A 27,193-nucleotide genomic window follows, 5' to 3' on the forward strand; every position below is an offset into this window, starting at 1 on the left:
TTTCTTTCAAATATCATTAGCTAATTAATGTCTGCACAACCATAGGTACACACGGGGCAGGTTAAGGTTTTGTATTTCCTTAACTTTTGGTCGCGCGTTAATAATTTAGACTTAAGCAGCAGCAAATTAGAAAAGTAAGACTTATTTCAATCTGGTCCGTGGGACTTGTAGCCGCCAAAAGATTCGATGGCAAATCGAGTGGCGGCTTCATTCACCACAGATCTGGCAGCGTACCGGTCGCACTGAGAAGGTGTAGCAGCTCTGACAACAGCCTCTTTCGTTAATGGCTGTTGCCGGCCAATGCTTATCTGCTTACCTGGAAAGTGAGAGTCCATCAGCAAGCCGGGTGTCCACTTTGCTTCTCCGTGAAGGCGCCATCAGATTTCCTAAGTGACCCCAGCTTTGCGGCTGGATCCCTTTTCAGAATCCTAACCAATTCGCCGTGTCACTCAGAGATTCAATACCACCGCAGAATTCTCTAAAAGAAGCCCTTTTCGACTCCCAAATACGCTTCTTGTAGTTCGTCTGAACACCACGGTATCGCTCCCAGTCCTCAGCAAGATTAGTCTTGAGGACCCCACACACCATTAAAATGATATAAAAATCCACACTTCCTGCCACCTACATTCACCTAGGCAAACATTCTACGCATTACAGCGGGTTTACACTCTGAATCGCCACTCAACTACTTTTCTGCAGACTCTCCTGCCGTATTAGTGCTGGTATTTAGTTTAAGCTCAGCAGTTCCGCCAATATCGTCTTAACGCCGCTAAGTAAGTTATTTACACCAAAGCGTAAATATCTGTGAATGCGTGTGAACTGGCAGCTGTCGCTTACTCAAATACTGAAATATAGTAAACTCAAATATGCACTTAAAGAACAAAAGCCAGAGAACACCTGAAACGTTGTGTACTCCAATGCAATCCACACATCCGCAACACACCAGCCCCAACTCAGCTTCCACCTCAAATTTAAGCCAGTTTGCAGCTTACCTCGCTACTTTTTGTTTACATCTCGGTTTGTTCACATGTGCTTGCGTATGTATGTGTGTGCCACATTCACATATGTCCTTGTAATACGTTCGTTAAGGTTTAAGAAGGCGCGCAAAAGGTAAAACGGAACTAGGAGGAAAATGTTTGCTCTCAATAATTCAGTTGACTTTTCTTTTCTCACCTAGTTGTACATATATAAGTATGCTCTTATGTGACGTGCGTATTAGGGGTGTCCTTATTTTTAAGTTATACTTATTATAAAGCGAAATCAAGAATTGTGTTGTATTGGATAATGAGTTATAGTCTCAAAGTGCGTCAGATAGAAGTGCATTACTGGCAAATTTAGTCTCAAAGTTTTCGCCATAAAAAGTATACAAATTGTTAAGACTTCTTTGTGAAACATTAAAGCTTAACCGCTCCAGTAGAACTGGAACATCGATGATGCCATTAACAGCACTGAATATAAACGAAACTGAAGGACTGTCCTTATATTTTCTAGGGATTCTAAATTAATTCACTTTAGCCGAGAATCATAGAATCGAATATATGACTTTTATCGTACGGATGCAATGCCTACTTAAGAAGTATTTTTTGAACCCCCTCGAAATTGGTCGTAAGGTATCCAAATGATATATTTTAACTCGTAAGCAGCAATTGAAACATGTGCGGATCCGACAATTCGGATGTATTGCGACGAATGAAGCCTAGAACCGAATACGATTTGAAGGCATAAAAGTAATGTGACAGCTGAAGGAAAATTTCGTATCGAATAAAGCTCTAAGATCCTTAAACTCTATTACTCTTTGTTGTGCATTATTACAAGGTCCGGCACTCAAAGTGTAACCAATTAAAAATGCCATAAATTTAATTTGGAAAACTACTTCTACTCAATTCGAAGTAAAAAATGTGTGAAAATAATACAAAATTAAGATTCAATTTACTTTTGCTCCCTATGACCATCTTTTGCCTTGACTATGGCCTTGAGACGGTCCAGAAACGAATCGCAAGCTGACCGAATGTGACTTGCAGGTATTTTGACCTACTCGCGGACAAGGGGTTTTTTCAGCGCCCAGAGACTGGTGAATCTTTCAGTTCGGACTTTGCTCTCCAAAATGGCCCAAAGAGAATAATCTATCGGACTCGCGTCTGGTGAATTTGAGAGCCATTGTGTAGACGTTATGAAGTTCGGAACGTTGTTTTTAGCCATTCTTGGCTCACTCGAGCTTTGTGAAACGGTGCCGAGTCCTGTTGAAACATCCATAGTCTACCACCGAAATGTTTGTCTATCCACGGTTTCAAAGCAACCTCTAGAATACTTTCCCGATTATATTTCGCATTTACCTTGACGCCAGGCTCGACGAAATCGATTCGAGGCCCATCTGCTATTACAGCAGCCCACAATAATTACCAGTGGAGGGTGCTGCCTCCTGGTGGCCAATAGATGACTCAAATTCATGCATGAACGGTCGGTCAAATAAACCTTATCGCCTTGAGAGTTTATGAATTGCTCAATTTGAGGAATTTTCTCATCAGAAAACACAAAGTTCGGAAATTGACCGCTTTCGTCCAAGCGAAGCAACTCCTTCAATCTCTCAAGTCTGACTTGTTGCTACTTAGGTGTGAGATCATGCGCCTTTTGGATCAGATAATTTCACGTCTTTCGCCATTTGATTGGCACTTCGTCAGGGATTTCGCGCAAGTCGCTTCTTCACTCTTTGAACAATTTCATGTGGCGTTGCAGTCTTTTGCTAAACTAAACCTAAACGCTGATTTTCCAGCCAAATATAATGCAATGGCACTATTACGTTTGAAATCTATTACAGATTCTCTTTTTTCGCGTTTTCTTTCGGCAAAATGCTTCCACGCGCTTGTTAATAATACTCTGGACTGTCATTTAGGATAATATTAATATGTTGCAGATTATGGATTATAGAGTCGCAGCCAAGTCAATTCAGCCTCAAAAATTTGCTTACAATTCTAATGGACAACTTTGCTTCTGCTGTTTCTCGCTAGATATGAATTCTGTGGTAGCCGCGAGACGAAATAGACGAACCTAAAATATTTTTGGGAGTTTGTGTTTCTCCATAAATTCATTTTCTCCAAAAAATATCCGTTTTTGTGCAAAATTCTCATTCTAAATAAATGACTCAAAAGCGGTAATTTTGAAGCCGAAAACTATTATGGCAGTGAAAGAACAGAAATTATCGAAGATTCAGAGTTATAGGCATCCTTTAATTGAGTCATTGGAATGACATAACAAACCATTTTGAAACAAAGTTCATTTTCTCAAAGCGATAGGAAACTACTGGCGCTCTTTGGTAAACTCAGTCCAAATAGGTTCAGCGAATATCGCGCTAGTCAAGAAGAAGAAGAAGGTTTGAGTTTTTAAGAAGCAAAGGCAATGGGTACTACATGAAATGAAGGCGAGAGATGTTGAAGGGAATCGATTTGCTTGTGAACAGTTGCGCCAAATGCAAACGAGAACGTCTTTTGCCAAAGTGTCAAGAAAAATAAGTCAAAATTATCTTTCAACATAATATGCTCGGCCTCATATGGCAAAAGTCGTAAAAAAATGCTGTAAAAGACTGGACTGGAGGCCTTGCCTTACCGGCCGTACTCTCCAGTCGTTACTCCTTCCGACTGTAGTTTGTTTCAGTTTATCCCAAATTCTCTTGCGCATCAGCATTTTTACTCGTCTTAAGACTTGAAAACTTAAATTTCCTAAAACGACAATCATTACTTCTTGAGCTGAACAGATTTGAGTTGATTTCTGTACAAAACACAAATTCAAAAAGGGGTACAAGAAAAGCAAATATTCTTTTTTAATTATAAAAGAGCATGCTACAATATATTTTTTGAGCCCGAACACCGGCGCGGTAGGCAATTAAAAAACAGAGCCGTCTCACGACGCACGAAAGCTCCACTCAAACAAACCTCCACAAAAATCATTCATCCTCCCGGTCTTAATATATCGCTTTCGACAGATCTATAGTCCGATTTGCGTGAATGATGCATACCGAATAAGATGGAACCACGAGGTGTACGAGCTGTAAGCCGACATCGACGTAGTGAAGCGCATTATTATTCAGCAGCTACGCTGGCTAGGTCACGTTGAATATTTGGACAACAACGCAGAAGGTGCTCTTTTCGAAATCTAATGGTGGAACTCGCAAAAAACGGCGTCCATATCTACGTTGGAAAGTCGAAATCGGCAACGACTTGACCGCCTTTGGTGTTTCTAACTGGCGTACACGTACACTAAATAAGTAGGTAAGTATATTGAGCTGATTTCTCTATTTGGTATCATTCCTAAAAATGACTGAAATTAACAAGAAATAAATACGGATGTCATTAATAATAATAATAACAATAATTGGCGCATATTTCTCAGATTTCTCAACCGAGCTCCTCCTCCTATTGGTGACGTGGACCTTGATGTTGTCCCACAAATGAAGATATCTACAGTTTGAGCCGACTCCGAACGACAAATGGTTTTTATGAGGAGCTTTTTCATGGCAGAAATACTCTCGAAGGTTTACCATTGCCTGTCGAGGGACGACCGCAACAGAAAAAACTTTCGCACGGAGCTACATGCAGAGACTCGAACCTACGCACTCTACGCTGGTCGCCTGGATGCCATTATTGTAGCAAATAAGTTGCAAACACAGAAGATAGCGACAAACTTAACACAAGAGTATAAGACTCCAATAATACCACAGTTTAGCTTGCTGGTTAGCATCGGTGCTTATAAGGAATTCCATCAGCCCTTTTAGATCGGTTTCCACCAGTTGAGACTCTAAGAAAGGGGAGAAATATGCAGCATCTGTGAAAAGATTCGTAAAGCCTTGTTGCATATTTCTCCTTACAACCAGATATAATCCCGATCATGGCAAATGTACCTTCTTATTTCAGTGAATGCAAGTCTCACATTCGTTTCCACCCCCATTTCATCCACATAAGCCTTGAGATCCAACAAACTGGTTTTAGCTCTCACTGCCTTTCCAAGGGTAGCAGTTCCCAAGTGGCCTCAGGCGGCATTTTAATACTTGCTTTTCCAGGAATAAGGCCAATGACTTTTCTGCACAAGTGTTGAATTGAAAGCGAGGCAGCGCTGAGCACTAATTACAGTCGTTTTATCTCTAAGTATGAAGAAGTCACTTCCCATAAGTCGGATTAAGCTGCAGTGGTTGGGCAAGACAAAGGTAAGCTTAAGGCGTTGAATTTTTGAGTAAGAAAGTACACAAACATGAAATAGCAACCCTAGGATATATTTTCAAATATGTGTGCGTGTGAGTGGATGCACCCCCTATGCAGTTAAGTAGTTAATACCCTTAGAACTGGTAAACCATTTGTTGCTGTGAATCATTAACGAGCTTTTCGACTTTTAGCTAAACTTTGAGCAACTAACAGTTGGGCATTTTTCAAAGCGAGAGAAATACTAAGCAAAATCAAAATAAAACCTAGTTACTTAAAAAGGAAGCAATAACAAAAATAACTATTTGTATATAGGAGAAATATGAAATGCAGAAAAGCTTAAAAAAGAAAAGATGATTTCTAAAGGTTTTACAAGGAACGTATTTTGTCAAATTTATAATAATTTCAGTGCAAATATACAGGGTCCGAAACTTGAAGTGTAACCAACTTCAGAAGCATTTGGCGGCAGCATTTGGCTGAGAGTAAACGCGGTTCAAAATGGGAAGAATCGGCTTGAGCGAAATCCCTGACGAAGTGTCAAACAAATGGCGGAAGAACTGAAAATATCTGACCGTAGCATCCGCCACATACTGAAAAATGATCCCAAAGTCAAGCCTTAAAAGATCCAAAAGGCGCATGATCTCACACCAAAGCAGCAACAAGTCAGACTGGAGAGAGCGAAGGAGTTGCTTCGTTTAGGCGAAAGCAGTAAATTTTCGAACTTTGTGTTTTCTGATGAGAAAATTCCTCAAATTGAGCAATTCATAAACTCCCAAGGCAATAGGGAGCCACCGCCACAGGTAATGGTTTCGGCCGCTTTAACTACAGATGGGCGTCCCCAATTGGTTTCATAGAGCCCGGCGTCAAGATAAATGCGAAATATTATCGGGAAAGTTTTCGCGAGGTTGCTTTGAAGCCTTGGGCAGACAAACATTTGGGTGTCAGATCACGAACGTTTCAACAGGACTCGGCACCGTTTCACAAAGCTCGAGTGAGCAAGAATAACGTCCACACAATGGCTCTCTAATTCACCAGACGCGAATCTGATGGATTATTCTTTTTTGGACATTTTGGAGAGCAAAGTCCGAACTGAAAGATTCACCAGTCTCGAGGTGCTGAAAAAAGCCAAGGATGACAAAAATGTAATTATAATTTACAATACGATCGAATAGATTACATCAAAATATAATAAATAAAAATAAAATCAGGTCAGCACCTTCAGAAACGCTTTTTTGACAGCCTCGCATCACCAGCGTCACATAGTCTATTTTTTTCAGATGCGTTTTTTATCATACTAAAGAACTTTTACACAAATAACTAATACAACTTTTTACTCTGTTGAATGTACGTAAATAAAAATATACTCGATATAAATAAATTTTGTAACGTATTCCTATAAAATGACTGGCCACAATCGTTGAACTGGAAACACAGTTGATTTTTCTCAAATGACATTTGCAGCGATGACAAGAAACTCATCAGATCACGTTTCAACGACTTTGTTGACAAATTCATTAAAATTTTTACTCGCCACTGGGGTGGGCAGTGACCGAATGTGCAATTTGTTTGCCAGCTAAATGTGGCATCTCCGCATTGATGGGAGATTCCTAGAGAACCTAACGTATCGACTGAGGTAACAACAACGCTTATGTGCACAAGTGCATACATAGGTATATGTTTGTATGTATGATCCAACTGTAAGAGATCATTTGTCGCTTGCCGATTGACGATTGACGATTGGCGAGTGGTTGGAAAAGTTCTCACCACCTCATCGCACTTATTAGCACACCGCACTGTAGCGCGCTGCAATGCGATTATGGCTGTGTGTATGTAAGTATGTATGTATGTATGTATGCATGTATGCATGCATGTATGTATGTATGAGTGTGTATGTAAGCGCAACCACTCAGCTGGTGGTCCAATTTATGAACTGTATACACAAATGCATTTGACTGCAGGCGGCCCTTCCATATGCGCGCTTGCATGTATTCCCGTATTTGCTGGCCTTCTCTCGCTTGGCCAACTGCATACATTGCTTCAGCTGCAGTTTCTGCAAGTTTATCGATGGTTGCCTGGTTATTGACTACGAAATGCAATGTCAACTGTAAATGTTCGCTTGTCAACCTTGTTGTTGTGGATTTTCATAGCTACCACCACTGGTGACGATGGTGATGAGGTTGTTGGCAGTTTTTTTTTTGTTGTTCTTGCTCTAGTTGTTGACAACCACATCAGCAATGTGTTACATTTATTGCGATTGATCGTTGATGACGTGTCAGCAATGTGTCGAAATTATGCCATTTTTCAATGTCTGTACTCAAGCAATTTGTACATGCAAACGTGCTTACATACATATATATGTGTCTCGGTCAGTTAGCCAGCTGCGAATTACTGCACCGCCGCTTTGTCACAAATGTCGTTAACAAAAAAATGATAAACTAACTCGAAATCAGCTATTGCTGCTAAAGGAAAAATGGAAATATCATACTTATGTCATCTACCCAGTTATGGTAAATACAAATACATAAAGGGGAACCTATCACAATATTTGCTGCTTTATTTGTTCACTAGCAAACCCGGCCCCCTTCGCTGGGCACACTAAAATAGAATAGATATGGTTTAGAACAGAAAATATATGATTTTCATATTATTTATTTCTTTATTCTTTATTCAAGCGCTTTGGCATAAACAATATTTTTTGTTTTTCTAATTGTTTTTGAGTAAATATAAAATATAAATTGAAAATCAGGAAAAAAGAAGATTGTTTTTAATTTCAAATCAACGCATATGAATAAACAATCGTCTTTTTTCCTGATCATCCATGAATTTGTCGTTTGAATTTATATGTTTTATTAAGCATTGGAGCTTTTTTAACCATTATCCATTTATATTTTTCAAAAAAAAAAAAAACGAAAAAAATTGTTTTTTCCACGAACACATAATTTCATTCGGATTTCACATTAAATTCTCAAATTTCGTAAGAAATTATTCACTGTTCCAAAATCCACTCCAAAAAAATTCACAAACAATTTTTACATGTTGCACTTACGTTTTTTCCTTATGGCATCCAAATCAGAAAGAAATATTGACACATTGTAACTCACAGTGTCAATTTGACATTTCAGTTCTGCCCCAAGCGTTAAAAAAGTAAGCGACATTATGGCTGGTTCAAAAGCACGCTGTACCCGTTGCCAGTGCTCCGAATTACAACCAAACTTTACGAAACCCATTTTCAATACTTACTTAACAATGTGCGTAAGTTTGGTTTAATTCGGTGCAAAGACACGGCGGGTCCACGTTTTGGCATATATTTCGAGACCCTAGTCATCAATAGGTATGAAAATTACCCCGTATTAAAGCACTTATCAACAGCTTTCATTTGATACCCATATTGTACATACACATCCAAAGGTTACCCGGGTCCACGTTTTAACCTATATCTCGATACCCCAGTCACGGAGCGGCAGGAAAAATACTCTGTCCTAAAGCATTCACCAACAGCTTCAATTTGATATCCATATTGTGCAAACACATTCTAGGGTCCATGTTTTGGTCTCTTTCTCGAGACCCTAGTCACGGAGCGGCATGAAAAATACTCTGGACTAAAGCATTCACCAGCAGCTTCCAATTGATACCTATATTGTACATACACATCCGAAGGTTACCCGGGTCCACGGTTTGACCTATATCTCGAGCCCTATTTCCAAAATAAAATATAACCCATGTTACTCGTGGATGATGTAGCTTTCGAATGGTGAAAGAATTTTTAAAATCGGTCCAGTAGTTTTTGAGCCTATTCATTACAACCAAACAAACAAACAAAGTTTTCCTCTTTATAATATTAGTATAGATATTTGCTTTCATCATTTAATTTAAAGTAGCAGCTCTGCATCAAGCTTTGGTTTTTTGAGGTTAACAAAAATATTTAAAATTTCCAGAAAGACATTTCTTACATTTATAAATGTTAATTTATGTTTACATCACAATTTTACTACGTGATATTCTCATTTTTCCAATACCTCTTCGTCAGGGAAGCACCGCCACCAGTATCATCGCTTCAGGCCAACTGCATAAATTCTATACCCCAGCATTCCCCAACGTAATGATTCGGTCAATAGGAAAAAATAAAAAGTATCAGCCAGAAAATATGAGCAATGAGCTGAGTACTACTATAGCACACAAATGGACGCACGATGCTAATAAATGCAAACAGATGAATATACCTCAAATCTATACGTTTACCACCGGGCGTATACGCAACATGGGCTTTATCAGACGAAGGAAATACGACGACTGATTAATTGATTGATTGTTTTAAACAATACTAATGGAAATTTGCAAATGGCAACTGTTCATGGTTTTGAAGTATTTCAATCATTATTGATGATGCAAACTGTCGGCCGCCGTAGCCGAATGGGTTGGTGCGTGATTACCATTCGCAATTCACAGAGAGAACGTCGGTTCGAATCTCGGTGAAACACCAAAATTAAGTAAAAAAAAACATTTTTCTAATAGCGGTCGCCCCTCGGCAAGCAATGGCAAACCTCCGAGTGTATTTCTGCCATGGAAAAGCTCCTCATAAAAATATCTGCCGTTCGGAGTCGGTTTAAAACTGTAGGTCCCTCTATTTGTAAAACAACATCAAGACGCACGGCACAAATAGGAGGAGGAGCTCGGCCAAACACCCAAAAAGGGTGTACGCGCCAATTATATATAGGTACATATATATAAACTGGAAAAATTTTGTTTTCAAACTAATTAGGAAAAAGAAGTATGGAAAAAATACTTCTAAAGGGTGTTTTTTTTTTAAATGATAATCCAAAACAGTATTATAATTTCATCGCATTTATTATTTAATATATATTATTTTGAATATGGCATCCGGCATATGTTTGCCGCGGCTACGAGTTACGTTTCGATTCGATCAGTCGAAGTTTTGACTACTTTTTCGAATAAATTTGAATATTCGATTTTTTTGCTATTATCTTTTTAAACAGTTGGTTTATACAGCTGACGCCGTTTCGTGTTTTGTTTCACTGTCAAACATCTTCAGTTTGGTCTATAATTTAACCTTGAATCGTCTTACAAACGAACAACGCTTGCAAATCATTGAATTTTATTATTATGAAAAATTCGTGTTCTGTTAAGAAAGTTTAAAGTCGGAAAACTGTGTTCAGCGACGAAGCTCATTTTTGGATCAATGGGTACGTAAATAAGCAGAATTGTCGATTTTGGAGTGAAGATCAGCCAGAAGAATTGCAAGAGCTACCAATGTATCCAGAAAAGGTCACAGTTTGGTGCGGTTTATGGGCTGGAGGTATCATTGGACCGACTTCTTCAAAAATGCTGGGAATCGTAACGTAACTGTGAATGGTCAGCGCTGCCGTGAAATGATATCCAACTTTTTTTTGGTCATAATGCAAAAGCTTGACTTGCATGACATGTGGTTTCATGTGGTTTCAGCAAGACGGTGCCACATGCCACACAGCACGCGTAACAATGGACTTGTTGAGAGGTGAGTTCCTTGAACATTTTGTGGGGCTATGTTAAAGCTCATGTCCATTCAGACAAACCTGCTTCAATTAACGCATTGGAGGACAACATTAAAGCATTTATATGTGAGATACCGGCCGAAACATTGGAAAGAGTATGCCAAAATTGGACTAAGCGAATGGACCATTTGAAGCAGAGTCGCGGTCAACATTTGCATGTATTAATCTTCAAACATTAAATTAAATGGACTGTACTATCGATTTAAATAAAAATTTCATGCATTTTTCTGAATTTTACATGAGTTTTTTTGAAAAACTTTCCTATAGCTCTTAAAAAATTACCCTTTATATATATATATATTCATGTAAATAGAGTTGTTGTTGTTGTATTAGCAAAAACATTTTCCTTACATGTATGGGGGGTGCTGCTCAAGTGACAGTCCCTGGCCGGATACATAGTAAATCCAGGTCGTTCGGGTAATATAGGACCGACTGTCGAGGGATGTGTGGTAACAAAGGGCCGCCCGGATTCGTTTTTAAGTTGATATTTTAATTAGCAGTTTATCAGCCTACCTTTACCATTCTCGTGTCGATGCGCCGACTTTGGACACCAGACTTCCTGCCAATCTCTGACTTACTTTGCTGCAGCATTTCCCAGGTTGCCCATGATAAGGTTATACCGCTTTTATTCGGCCGCGTCGTTTTTATCGGCAGGGGAGACCACGTGTAGGTGACATTGACTATTGAATCGTTTCTTTCCCCGACCCTTTTCGTAGAGAGCACAGAATGCCCCCCCGCCCCCGTATTTGAATAATAAATCTAAATGAGTAATCCAATCGTCAAAAATGAGAAGCAAACAATGCTCATTCAGCTTCAATTCTTGCAAAACCTGTATTTTATAGGCACGTATGCCTATACGTTAAATTATTCTGGGTAATGTCGTCCGAATGGACCCTGAAAGTATTCGATGCGGTACCAGCTGGTGGTAGTAGAGGAAGAGGAAGGCCTCCTCTACGTTGGAAAAATTAGGTGGAGAAGGACTTGGCTTTACTTGGTGTGACGAACTGGCGCCGGTTCGCACGAGAAAGAAACGACTGGCACGCTTTGTTAAACTCGTCCAAAATCGCGCAAGCGGTTATCGTGCCAATTAAGAAGAAGAAGCCCAAAAACAAAGGCCAACAAGTTGAGAATGACGGCAAATCGAAGTAACGGCATCCTCTTCAACACTGCGCTCTACGAACTTCGCGAAAAGGATTTCTGTCTTTTCTATCAAAGTAAATTTGTACAATTTGGAATCGTTGTTCTGGCGTTAAGCGATTCATGATGACTTGCCAAATCTTATTGAACAGAAATCTCAACACCGTTTGTCATCTCAGCTGTCAAACCGTTTTTATCCATATCGAAAGTTCGCATGCAGCTAAAAAACAACCGACATTTAAGCTAATAAATGGATGCCACGTTTTGATTAATTCAGAGAAGATTTAATTTTATTTATGATTTAATGATAAGCATTTTAAGAGGACCATAACATATTTACACAGACAATGTGCAGCCATTCAATATTGAACGAAATAAGCCCCTGCAAAATGCACTAAAATGCCGATTGCACTAAAATTTTACCCATGGCTTAAATTCATGCCTACACTGACAGAAATGGTCTAAAAATTTTGAAATCTTTTCATAGAAGCGATGAAGATGCGAACATTCAAAACAGACCCAAACAAGAAGATTTAAAAAATGTTGTATCTCAAAAGTTGCTGATCTGTGTTAAGGGGTTAGGGGTAGTCATAGGTCCGAAAAAATAATGATTTTCAAAAATTTTTTTTTTGTTGGTCAATTGCTTTATTTTACAAAAATAAAAACATAGCATTAATACATCGTGTTTCGACTTGACTTCAGCAAAATTTCAAAAAAAAAAAAATAATAATTGTAAAAGTTTTCGCTGTTTGTGTGGAGCCCGTATCTCTAGAAGTCCCTTGCGTTGATTATCACAAGTCCTTTGAGATTCATCTAAAATCAATCGCAGAAGAGAAATTAGTTTTACTAATAGATAATCCTGTGCCTGTTCGAAGCTTTTTCTTTTTTCAAAATTAACAATATGGCGGCCTTAGGAAATATAAATATTTCAGATTTTCGTGAAAAAACCGACAATTAATTGTTTAAAAAAATTGAAATTTTTGAAGAAAAAAATCCTTCGATCAGGTACGAGTTTTTTATGTTTTTCAAAGGCAGTATAAATTTCATTGGAATCTACTAAGCGGATTTTTAAATACAGAGATCACCAGTTAAAAAAACATAGTTTTGAGAAAAACGCATTTAAAGTTTTGCTACTTGCTCTCGAACGCTCCGGAGCGCTCGAGCGCCCTTTGTTAATTGTTGAATTACTCGAAAAGTATTTGTCAGATTCACTTCATATTTTCACATCATATTTTTAAGATATTCTATTTTAAGAAAACGCCAAAAAATCTAATTTTTTGAAAATTCTGACTATCCTTAACCCCTTAAACAATTGGGCGATCGTTAGAAAACTTGTAGTAGGATTTCATAGTTTTTGCAAAATAATAAAAAAATAATAATTTTTAAAAGGTTTTTCTCTTAATTTTTAAAACTTTTATACCCAGAAAACTAAACTCTAATCACAAAATATATTAAAAAATTACTTTTAAAATAAAACATTTGTCAAGATGGAGCCTCAAAGTTTCAGAAATTATGACTGATGGAAGATACACTACCAAACCAAAAAAAAAAAAAAAAAAAAACAAAATAAAAAATATAAAAACTAAGAAATCAAAAAACTTATCGAATTTAAACAAAGTTAAGCCAACTCCGAACGCCAAATATTTTTACGAGGAGCTTTTCCACGGCAGCAATACACTCGGAGATTTGCCATTGCCTGCCGTGGGGCGACCGCTGACCCTTTTCCACATCTTGGCTATTCCTTGCACGGAGATTCGAACCTACGTACTTCCGAATGGTAGCCATGCACCAACCATTCGGCAACGGTGGATGGGTTGCTGATTAGAAGTACAAATTTAGGAAAACATATGTAGAATTTCTTAACGAAAATATTCGAGATTATACCCGTTTTAACCCACAAATGATTACACGAAGCAGAGGAACTGCAAACGCAGACTGCGAAGCATTTTTTTTTCAGAATTTCATTACATTTTCTATACATTTTTCACTTCAATTGATCAAATGTTGAGCTCGATCACAGCGTGGCGGTTAAGGCAGCGACCTTTCTTCAAACGACAGCGCGACATTACTAATCGTTCCAATTGTTTTTTCGGGCTCGCCGAAATCCGATTTCTTCAGAAACGACAACAGGCTGAGAACGAAAAAAGGAGTAAAGGGCGCATAGCAAATCTTTTCTATTTCAAAAATTCTTTGCGTAGTTAGTTGTACTTTATTTGCTACACAGAGGAGTGTGCGTATTTTGAAGTCTAATAGCATTAAAATCATCACAAAGTTCACGAAATCATTCACGAAAGTATGGAAGTGATCTGAGATGATTTTTCAATTTTTTATGAAAATTTCAAATACCACAAAAAACTGATATGAGAATAAGTTCATGCCATCTAAGGCTGCCAACGAGCACAAATTTGCAATGAAGGTCGTACCATTTGAGTTTTCACTCTCTTCACTTGTTTTATTTTTTATTTATCCCTCTTTTCTTGTGGCGGTAGATTGCCTAAGAAGTGTAACCTATTCTACAACTTACCAAAATAAAACGAAAAACTTTCTGATAAGTAGAAAGCTCACAAAGCGTAAAAAAGTAAATTTAGTGTAAAAAAGCACGCTTCTCAATTCAACTTTATTAGAATTCAAAAAAGGCAACTAACTAAACAGCCCACATTTCTCACAGAACTTTTGTCCTTCCACCTGCATGCTGGCGTGCAATAATGTGTGGTTTCACGTGCACCTGTCCATTGTCATTTGCCGCCGAGATTTCCTCGTATGCAATTGCATAAAAATTGCAAAACTTTCATTTGCCAACGACCTGCAAATGGTGTCCGTGTGTGTGTGTGTCACGTAAGAGCCTGCACTTTCCATTCGTGTGCTGTCATTGTCCTTTGCCCTTCGAAGGCTTGCGTACAAATGTGATTTTCGAATACACAGTTAGTTACAATAAAAACAAAGCCGCACAGAAAAAACTATTGCACTTTGCTAAGTTGACGAGGGAATCGAGGTCAAATGGCGGCCAACCAACAAAGTTAGACGTCACAGCCAAAGCCACAGCCGCTTGGGAGAATTGCTGCCAAACAATATTGTTAGGCGGCGAGAAAAAAGCCAAAAGCGGCAAAGAACACAAAAACCGAAAGAAACAAAAAAAAGCTCGAATAGCGAAGAAAAAAGTTAAAACAATAAAAATTCTTTTTAGAAGCTCTTCAGTTAGCATTTCCGTTGCATTCACAGTTGCTGTTGTTGGGCTCGTTGGTTTTAGTCGATTCACCGCTTCTTTAGCTGTTTCTGCTTTAGCTGCTGCTGTTGGCTTTGGAAATTTGTTAAAGACAAGTTTATAAGTTTACGCCAAAGTTTAAAGTGCAACACGACACAACACAAACGGTGATCCAAATAACTGCCTGCCTAGCCGTGGCACGAAAGACGCTCACACGCCACTTTTCTCCATTCACTCTGCACACCATTCGACATGCCAGTTTACTTTAGTTGTCATTTTAAGCACTCGCTCCGGCATTCGGCTGGTTTTTGTGTTTATAATAAACACACACACACTTAAGTAGTTCTATCATCTTGTTAATATGTGTCAGTAAAGGATCCATATATGTGTGTGTGTATGAGTAAGAGTGTAAAAAGGTGTGCGTTGAGTGGCATTTTGTAAATTTAGACAGATATTTACTTTGAAATTTTGTTTCGGAATGCATTTGTTTTGAAATAACGGTATTAAAGTTTCGTGAAAAAATGAATGAAAAAGTTTAGAAGGGAAATATTTTGCGCACTGTTGTTTATGACTTGTCTGCGGTTTTGCTCAAGCAGTGTGATTCTTGAGTATTCTCTCTGTAGTTGATCTTTAACAAATCACGGACTCCGGGTACTTTTATTGATGCCTGGAAATTGACTTTCATTTCACCTACTTTCAAAAGTCCTGGACGATGGATGATGGAGTATCATCCAGGACAAATTGGTGTTACAATGTTGTTCTGTGCGGACAAGTTTTTATTTGATCGATATTTGCTCTCAAAATCTCTTTACGCTCAAAATGCTTCTCTTACTAAAATCTTAATTGAGTTTAAAAGATCATGCTCAAAAGATCGTGTATGGAAATTTTTTAATATTTGTTATAAATATTTTTATTTTACTTTATTTTTTGTATACCTATTAACCTTAAACTATGTCTAAAAAAATAAGTGATAAAAGGGAGCTCTCTGGAGCAATTTTTTACAACAGCAAAAATGAATAGAAGCCAAATACCATAACGTAACTAGCGCGGAAATGCTCTTTTGTGGAGCAGATATAAATTCATTCATTGGATTAGAATTTTTTGACGATCATCCATATATAGAATGCTACATATGATGTAATTAGGAGGAATGAGACCAATGCCAGCGCAGTCTAATCAAAGTAAGATAACTAACATTTTTGCTTCTAAAATTAATAATGAACATCATCAATTCCTTTTGTTCCGAATGCAACATAGGACCTCAAAACCTTCAAGAAATAATTTATTTATTTATTTATTCATAATAAGTAATATTCGGGAATGTATCTTCTTATAATTTTATTGCCTCTTCCGATGTCCCCCAGAGCAACATTTTGAACCCTTTGTTCTTTGTGATTTTTATTAGTGACATATCTGAATGTTTGAATTTCTCCGAGTTTCTTGTGTATGGTCACATACGTATACTAACTACATGACTACATGTGTATATAGCCACATATATTATATATATATGTACATAAGCATATAAACCTAATTATGCATTGAAAAGAGAGAGAGAAAGATTGAAGTTGTGTTAAATAAAATGAGTACTAATTTACAAATATGTTAAGAGAACCTAGCCTAAGTTTAATAAATATGTGTATTACCGTTAATTTACCTTTGTTACTATTTTAAGAAATAAAGAAGTTTTTAGATTTGAAAAAACACTGAAGAGACGTGTTTGAATCACAAAACGTTATTATATGCAGACGACTTAAAAATGTTGAAACTGTACGAAACCTGTTTGATTCATACGATCTTCAATTAAACTTCAATAACGTCGTGCCATGGTGTGATAGATTCCTTCAACTAAATACTAGGAAATGCTCTCTTGTGTCATTTTCTAAGACCAAGCATTTAATCTCTACCTCATACTTTATAAAGAACTGGCCTCTAAATATTCTAAATTAAATTATTGATTTGGGATTAATCATTGATTCCACTTTTCACTTTCTTTGTCCATTCAATTTTATAATCGCCAAATCGTATTCTACACTTGCCATCATTTGGCGTTTTTCTTCCGATTTGTGAAGTCTCGCACGATCAATGCCGGAGGCCATATCATCAGTGCCATATCAATATATGCATTCAAAAGAAATTTCTTCGTTTTGCACTCAGATCTTTGAACTTCACTGATTTGGTTCCTTCATATAATCCAAGGTGAAGAATTACACTGTCACTTTGATTTGTTTTCGATAGTAAAGAGTGCTTAAGTTTTAAGGGCTTGATTTTGAATAAAATATAATTTTTTTAAGAAATTATTGCTGGATGATGACTGGCCAACCCAGTTGACTTAATTTGTATCCGCAAATTAAAATACGAAATTAGATTGAAAAACAATTCTATATTTCAATAAAACGTAAGTTATTTAGACCCGAAGCAAAAAAAGGGTGGCGAAGTAATTTATGCTTAATTGATTAATTACCGATACCGGGGGAGCTGTGATGGAAAACGAAAACAAAACTGTATCAAGAGTGCTTAGGCTGGTCCTTTTATAATGGTTTTCAGCACCGCTATCCCTTTATCGATGCTAGGTGAAGGGGAGATCACGCGAAGACGATGCGACGTGGGCTTTATGTATTTTTTTTGTATACATATGTATCTATGTGCATATATGTTGTTGGCAATGCAGATGTACTAAATTCTGCGCAAAGAAATGATGAGTAAGTGATAACAACAAAGTGTAAAAGAACAAAGAGCGAAATAAACGATGAGAAGAAATTTGAGCGATGAAGAAGATAGAGAAGTGAAAGGAATAGGGTGAGCCCAAATTGTGGGCGATGCGAAAATAAAGTTTAAAACCTTAACAATTGCCATTTATCTTTTTTATGATAATATTAGTATGGCTCAATTACGTATAGCAACAAATATCGTCCAAAGGGTCGCCGCGGCCTCGCCGGCACACCTCCAAACACTACCAAATGCAAACAGTTCCCTATCTAAAGGGTGGTTAAGTTTCAAGGGCCGGCATTGATTTTGAATGAAATACAATTTTTAAGAAATTATTATAATTTTTACTGTGATAATATTGGTACAGCTTAATTACGTATAAAACAAAATATCGCCTCGGCGGCACACCTCCATCCGATGGTCCAAATTTTCGATGACGCTGAGGCATAATTGAGGTTTTATGCCATTAATGTGCCGAATTATCTCATCCTTGAGCTCTTGAATTGTTGCTGGCTTATCGACGTACACCTTTTCTTTCACATAACCCCAAAGAAAGAAGTCCAACGGTGTCAAATCACATGATCTTGGCGGCCAATTGACATCGCCACGACGTGAGATTATTCGGCCATCAAATTTTTCGCCCAAAAGAGCCATTGTTTCGTTAGCTGTGTGACAAGTGGCACCGTCCTGTTGGAACCACATATCGTGCACATCCATATCTTCCAATTCGGGCCATAAAAAGTTGGCTATCATCACACGATAGCGAACACTATTCACAGTAACTGCCTGACCGGCCTCATTTTGGAAAAAATACGGCCCCACTGAGGTGAAGATGATTTTCTTCGAAAATTGGTCATTCTCTGTTGCCATTTCCTGCCACCATTCTCCTACAGACCCGGTTTGCTCAGACTTTTGCACAATATTTCCGATTGTACACACATTTGTACGATTAAATTGACCGAAAAAATCACGAAGTGCGCGATATGCATTGTGATTTGAACGCCCGTTTTCATAATAAGCCTGAATAACTTTAACGCGTTGCTCGATTATGTATTTTTCCGTGGTTCAAATTGAATTAGTCTCAGATTAAAAAATGTCAAACAAAATGCAGAAAACGCTTGACGTTTAGGTGTGGTTTACATTCAATATCAGGCCTTCAAATTTAACCACCCTTTGTAAATGGATCAGTGAACTCCTCTTTACTCTTAGAGCGCATTCATTTTCACATACCTCGAAAAAATCTTCGTATTAATGATTTGTTCTTCGTTCAAGTTCTTTGGCAGTAGGGAAACTTGAATTTATATAATAAGCAAAATTACCAAATCACTCCAGTTTTCGACAGATTTGAAAGCTTGGAAAACGGATCAGCCAATGGGGATGGGCGACATAAACAAATTTGTTTAAAGAATCTTACAAAATCTCGTATAAAGAGATATGTACTCAACTGCATCAACTATGAATATCCGGACTATACAAATTTTATGTTCGATTTATTTAAGCAACATTTTTTTACAATTTCGCGCAACTCTTTGAATTTTCTTACACTTTTCTTCGCATCTCTTCAAACGGATCAAAGTTTCTGACCAGGAAAAAAAAACAAGAAAACCTACCTTGGGATCACAGAATAGCGTTGCGAGACTCAGAATAATACATTATTCAAAAACAAATGCTTTACTTAAGTCATCCTTCAAACTGTAAAACTCGGCCATACACCCAAAAAAAAAGGATGTAAGCGCCAATTATTTATTATTCTTAGACTTCAAAACTGAAATATATTAAATTTCTTTACGTTGCTTATCACCATTTTTTTGGAAAAATGTTGTGCATGCATTTCCATTATTTCAGAATTAATATCTGAAAGACAAAATACGGAAAGACAAAAATTTCAAACCGGTTTTATGCTTCACTGAAACTCAATATATTTATGTATATAGACATGTTAATTAATTTCCGACAAGAGGTCTATAAATTTAACTTAATTTAGTTGGAGAAATTATCAATTGGGATGGAATGTTTGAGAAAATTTAATAAAATACAAAATGTACAGCAAAATAAATAAAGAAAGAAATAAAAAAAGCACAAAGATTTCGTTTCACACCAGTAGGCATACATATCTACATGCACGCGACAAAATATATTTACTACACATTTTGCTTTGAACGTAGCCAAAATGCGTTTGTATGTCCTTCACCTACATTTATACTTACAAAATGCAACATGGCAACTTCGCAGCAGAGCAGCTGTGGTAGTGGAAACACAGAAACATACTGCGCATAGTAGTAGTACGTACATATGTTTGCGCCTGCGTATTAGGGATGTCCATTCCGAGATCCCGGTGTTTTTTAAGTCCCAGCAAACAAATTGAACAAAAATGTGTGTGTCCTTTGAAATGTTTATCCTTTTAATCCTTGGAAATTCCAAATGAGCTATTGTGAAACAAATATATGTTAAAGGGGTGCATAGGAATTAAAAAACACACCGCAACTTAGTTCCCCGCCTTCTTCCTGATTTATAAAGAGTGGTTAAATTTCAAGGGCCGATGTCGGATGTGAACCACACCTAAACGTCAACGACACCGTTGTTCTTCTTTCTTTTGGGTTATTTGAAAGAAAAGGTGTACGTCGATAAGCTAGCAACTAATTCAGCACATTAACGGCATAGAACCTCAATTATGCCTCAGCGTCCTCGAAAATTTGGACCATCGGATGGAGGTGTGTCACCGAGGCCACGGCGGCCATTTGGCCAATATTTGGATTTATACGTAATTGAACTATACCAATATTATCATAGTAAAGAGAAGTGACAATAATTTCCTAAAATTGTATTTTATTCAAAATCAACGCCGGCCCTTGAAACTTAACCACCCTTTAGATAAGGAACTATTTGCATTTGGTGGTCTTTGGAGGTCAGCCGCCGAGGCCGCGGCGGCTGCTTGGCCAATATTTTGTTCTAGACGTAATTGAACCATATCAATGTTATCATAGTAAAGAGAAATGACAATAATTTTCTAAAAAAAAATTATTTTATTCAAAATCAACCCCGGCCCTTAAAACTTAACCATCCTTTATAAGCGTATAAAAATTGTTCATATTTCCTCCAGAAAAAAGTATACTCAATGAGTAATATCAAAAATCTATAACTTGTTCCTGACAAGAGCACCTCGCTGTATGGTGTTGGCAGCGTGAACCTGAGCTTTTGGAGCCTCGTGCCATACTTTGGCGTAAGCTGGCGATACATCAAGAAAAATGGCTGAAACACACTGCAAACGGATTCTGTGTATTTAATCGATAATAATGAACATATCAATGCCGGAATCAATTACGCGATCACGGGACTTATGCGACTAAAGGGTCCGCCATATAACTTTACGGAATTAAAAATGCTATAAAAAAGAAACTACTCAATATTTTTCCAAACTGTTTTTTTTATTTTGAAGTACAATTCTTCCGGTTAATGATGGAATACAACTTCATTCATATGGCTGCCTCGGCTAGCCATGCACCATCCCATACGATCGGTCCAATTTTTCAACACATTTTCGATTGTATGCGGCTGTATTTCAGCTATGACATCGCGTATGTTGGTCTTCAGTGCATCAATTGTTGCTGGTTTGTTGGCATAACACTGGTCTTTAACGGCACCCCAAAGATAATAATCCAACGGCGTCAAATCGTAGCTCCGAGGTGGCCAAACGATATCAGAATTTCGGCTGATAATACGATCTTCGAAGACAGTGCGCAAAAGATTGATCGTAGCATTCGCTGTGTGGCAAGTAGCGCCATCTTGTTGGAACCAAATGCCACCAATATCCTCCTCTTCAATTTCTCGGATCAAAAATTCGTTCAACATGGCCCGGTAACGCTCTCCATTGACGGTTACGGCCACTCCTCGCTCATTTTCGAAGAAAAATAGACCAATGATGCCTCTCGACCAAAATCCGTACCAAACAGTGACTCGTTGTGAATGCATCGGCTTTTCTTCTAGTGCGTGCGGGTTTGTTAACATACCCGCCGAGATGGAAATGAGCTTCATCCGAAAAGATGATTTTTCGGTAAAAGTCTTCATCTTCTTCAAGTCGATTCCAAGCCCATGAAGCGAAGCGAAAACGCATTGGGTGGTCGGTCCTTTGAGCGTATACACAACCATTTTCGTTCAGCGGAAGAATAAAACTAATTTTCTGTCAAATCAGATGACAGCTAAGTGTTAATATACCATTCTTCAAATAATACCTAGTTCAAATCCGTAACGATAGATGGCGGGCCCTGTACATGCCCAAAGTAATGCGATTGTAAAAGTTGAAAAAATTGGTATGCCTACTGCACAAGCCTTGCACTGAAGAGTAAAAAACCACTAACTGAACTGGTATTTGATGAAGAAAGTGAAACTAGTACCAGAGTGCCTAGAATTGTACTAGTTGCAAAATTATGATTTCGGCAGTATAAAAAACCAATATTTTTGTATTGCGTTCGTTATGTTTTTTATTTTATTTTCATATTGTAATTTTTTTTTTCAAAATCAATATTCAACAACTTTCATTTGGAATTGCTTTGGTTTAGTTTCGGAAAATATAAAATTTTTAAATATCTAAATGTTTAATGGATTGAATTGAATCTATGTACCTAAAAAATCTTAAAAGGAATACCAATCGGCTTCGATTATATCGACCCAATAGTTGAAAAAGCGTTGAGAGAAAGAAATGCATTTATCGACAGAGGCTCATACAGTTCGAGGCTAGCTGAGAAAACGGCACTACGTCGCATAAGAAATTTAAGTATAAAAAAACATTTTGCGAAAAGCTAAATTACTGGCAGTTGAGCTCATAATTAATGAAAGAAGTTAGTACGACTATTGGCTCGAAAGTGACTTGAATTGGACCAGTTACGAAATGCATTTTTTTTTGTTCTTTTTTCTTTGTTTTCTGAAATATGTTTGGTTAAATAATTTGTATATTTTAATTAATAGCAAATTAATTTTATTTATGTAAACTTCTCTAGAAATACACTCCATTTTCACGCTTATACTTGCAAGCAGGCACTGCGGAACTATTTGCGTTTATTCCTATAAATTAAAATGTTATTGTATTTTCACACGAAATAAACAAATTTTCATTTGGAATAAAATATTGTTGCAACTCTCATTTAGCAATTTTTATTTACTTTTTCCCCCACTTCGAAACCAGTAATTTCGGCCCTAAAAGGGACCAGAATCTTTTGCGGCTGTATAAATATAGGGCATATTATCTACTGCTACAAAGGCTAGCATTTAAATTTCGTAGCAATATCGTCAGTTACGGTCATTTCAAAAAGTCAGAAAACAAAACCACTTTAGCTACCAAGCAAACTGGCCGTAAACTGGTTCCGAACTAGTAGCTTGCATGGCAGGGTATTTGCATATGTACACACATGCATTTACATGTAGTTGGCCATAACTGTAATTGTTGTGAAAGCACACAAACAGGAAAAGCGTTGCAGCGTAAAACGAGCCAGCCAAAACGAGAAGAAACGCTGGAAGGCGCTAGTCAGTCGGAAAAAATGCGAAAAGGAAATGGGCGAGCGCCATTACGCTGCATCTGCACAATGGCAGCAGCTAACAAAAGGTGGAAGAGCAAAAAAATGTGCATAAAAATGAGAAAGTATAGCAGAAGGAATAGTAAAAGTGAAAATGAAAATGTAGCGAAACGCATTTGTTAGTTGTGAATGCGAAAAAAAATTGGAATAATAATGAAGAAACAATAAACATATCCGCAAAGACGAAATAAGGAAGATGCAAGCATTTTCACACGGGCTCACACAGCTACGAACCACATACATATATGAATGCATGGGAGCTTATACCTAAGGGTGTGTGTGTGTATGTGTATGTGAAGCTGTACGTATCTGCATATGTAGAGCAAAGCAATTCATTAAGGCGCATATTTCAAACACATAGTGCAAGGGCATTACCAGCAACAACAATTACAAATGAACAAAGCAAATAGACCGTGTCAACGCCGCTGGTGACTTGCTGGCACACATGTACAAATGTATATGTATTCATATGTGTCACGTCGACAGAAGTTAGCAACACCTACGGCAAAACAACAAAAAAAATGAAAGCGCGCTGCAACGGAACAAAATGTGGCAGAATATTCGCATGTAGTCTCACCAAGGCCAGACAGCCACCCGGCGCACCAGAAATGTCAAAAGCACAAGAATTTGCTGTAGTAATTCTTATTATTGTCGCTATTTTTTTTTGCCCCCTTTTTGTGCGGTTTTATTTCATTTCTCTCTATCATATGTTAAAGCCAGAAAACAGAGAACCAACAAAAGGATCGACCAACCACAGCAACAGTCAAGTACAGAGTGCACGTGGAGGGGAAGAGAAAGGAGAAGGAGCAGGGAGCGAGCGCATTTCCACAGCAACCAAGAGATTGCTTTTTTCGTGTATGTTGCTTCCAATGCAAAGAATTGTTTTTGCTGGCGGTCCTTTGGGTGCCAAAACTACTTTGTGCAGTTGCTTGTATTTATGTATGTAGCCTGCATGCATGCAAATATGTTGTGTGCTGTACATTGTGGTTGGTGTTTAAGGGAATGCAAACTTACATGCGCACATATGTTTATGCCAACGTAAGCGCTTGAAGATAAATATTTCTAATTTTTCTGTAGAAATGCATGAATTATTTCACATGAGAGTACGTGTTAGCAAAACTGGGACCCAGCAGCGGAAGGCTTTAAAGGCAAGTTAATACATAATTATTATAGAAGTTTCTGGGAAAGACTGAGTTTACTTCTAAGTAATAAAATACGTATTACAGGGGGAAATATATTTATCAGTCTTAGTAGCTAGTGCCTCTTTTTTGTTATTGTATATAGTTATTTATAATTATATTTCATTATTAATAAATAAATAAATAAATATTTATCAGCTCCTCATTTTGAATAGTCAAGATTCAGTTTCTTAGAGCTACAGCTAAGGAGAGACTAACATAACCTGAACTATATTCTTAGATTCACACAGATACGCTTCTGTTAAGTCCATAAGACAGCAATGCGGTGGATAGTTAATTTAAAAATCTTTGCTTACGCGTAGCTCTATTCACTGTATATATACAGAGATCGTAATATAAATGCATATAGAAACATATTTCCTACTAAAACTTAGCACAACTATGAGCTCTGTTAAGTATCACCCCTACAAGAGAGTTAACCGAAACAGCTCATTTCTGTTTGCATTTAAAGTTTGCTGACAACAAATGACTGCCAAAGCTAACGCATTTTTATGTTGAGAGCAACGTCTGAAAACTTATTTTGATTGGGTAGCCACTACTTAATTCAAAATGCAAATACTGATTTGGTTTATTTTTAGGCTCAGAGGTTTTTAAATAAGCAAACTCGCTGCACTTAGAAAATCACTTATCCACTCAGGTGACTCTGATTCCACTAACTTTTGTTTGTATTTCAACTTATTGATTTGTTCATCTAACATATACACCTTTTATAAACATATCCAAGTTTAGGGTAGCGCACTCATCATGGAAACCTTTATATTAAACCATTTCCATGGAAAAAATTAGCAAGTTCATGGGTAAACATCGACTTTGGAAGACAAACAAGTCACCAGGAATGTAATATATACTACAGGGTGAGCCAATATTCAACACAGCGAACGGCTACAGATACAAAATTGGAAGCATTGAATAAACTATGCTCAATATATGATCGACTGTGCTGATAAAAAGTATTAAGGGATGAATACTACTTAAAGGGTAATATACTAAACATTCTTTACTTTGATAGAAAAATCTAACGAAAAAAGTTATATAAGTTCAACTATAAAATAAAAAACCTCTTTACGTCCTATTCCGTACACAAAACTTTAGAAACATTCATGCACTTAGTACGACCAAATAACTATTTTCTCTTTACACTTCATTAAGCGTGCGAAATTTGCAATGCTTAAGTATCCGTTAGACATTTACATATTTCCTTTCATTTATGTTACATCCCCATCGCAATATTCCAATGCTGTTAACTACTGACTGGCTAGTCACTCTCTCTCTCTCTCTCACATTCCTAAATAGTTTCCCCTTTCAACACTTATAAATTTCGCCTCAAACGAGATCTCTTTAGATCGCAGCTCCGTACATACCAATATAAATATGCGTGAATGTGTGTTTGTATAAATACCCACTTTTTTCGTTTTCATTCTCCACTACTCTTAAACCTCTGCTACTGACACACCGTCAGCGTCTACTACAGCTGTACGAGATAGCAGCAGCTCAATTGCGCCTACATTGGAGGTTGTTGTTTGTTTTTTCTTCTGTTCTCTATGTTGCTAACTGCTCTCGCTTCAGTTTAATACTTTATTTAATTTTTTATTGCTTTTTTTTGATTTGCTGTTATATTTTATTTCCTAGCACTCTTTATGTACTCTCATTATGCTTTCTCACTTGCGTTTGAAGCTGACTAACTTTTACTGTCTTTTTTTTTGTTCTTTTACTCCCGGCTAATCCGGGGTATGTCGGCGACAGCGTAGGTGGAATTGCGCTTGAGTGGCCTTAACTTCTTTGCCGTTGCCAACAATTGTACGGTAACAAAGAAAGAATAAGCATCAACCGGGGTCCCACTGGGCAGCAGCGTGAAAAGTCTTAGTGGCGCGGCAACGTAGTGACAATGACACTCGGCAATAAAAAACTGCAACTGCAACGGTGGCAATAGAGCAGGGCAAACTGGTTAGTTTTGTGTCTGCTGTTGCAATGCGAATTGATGACTCTGGGTTTTTCTGTTTGATCTCGTTTGTATATTTTATTTGCAGTGGTATGCATTTGGTAAACTGGTGTTTGTACATTGCATTCTGCCTGCCACAGTCGGTGGTGTTGCATGGCACAGCCATTTTTTCAACTGATTGAATGCCATTCGCCGACCCTCTCACTGGGGAATTAACATTGAAACCTTCTGCGCCATTGAAAGAACCAAGTCGACTTTAATGAAAAATACACCAACAAAGTGATGCTTGGAACCTGCAGTGCTTTTTTGTTTTTATTTTCACGAAAAATTGCTACAAATATGTAATAAATGAAGCAGATTGGGAGAGTCAGTGCGAGTAAGGGAATACCTAAATAGCAGTAAGAAAAGTGGAAATGTTAAATCGAAATATTTTAAAGCTGAGTGCATGGAAGCATTGAAATAAATTTATTCAAAGGTTTGTTAATATTTATTAACCAAAATTCATAGTCACATATTTTATTTAATTGAAGCAAAAATTAAGTTAAAAAGGCTGAACGACGACTACTTCCTTTTCCCCAATTCACTGCCTGCCATTTCATATATCATTTATGGGTAGTAGTGTATGCCTTTAATATTTACCTTAGAACTCGTTGAATATTTCCACAGACTTAAGTCAACGCCAAAAGCTACAAGTAAATGCAAGAA

Source organism: Anastrepha ludens, chromosome 5, assembly GCF_028408465.1.
Source record: "Anastrepha ludens isolate Willacy chromosome 5, idAnaLude1.1, whole genome shotgun sequence".
In the NCBI taxonomy this organism is placed as follows: Eukaryota; Metazoa; Arthropoda; class Insecta; order Diptera; family Tephritidae; genus Anastrepha; species Anastrepha ludens.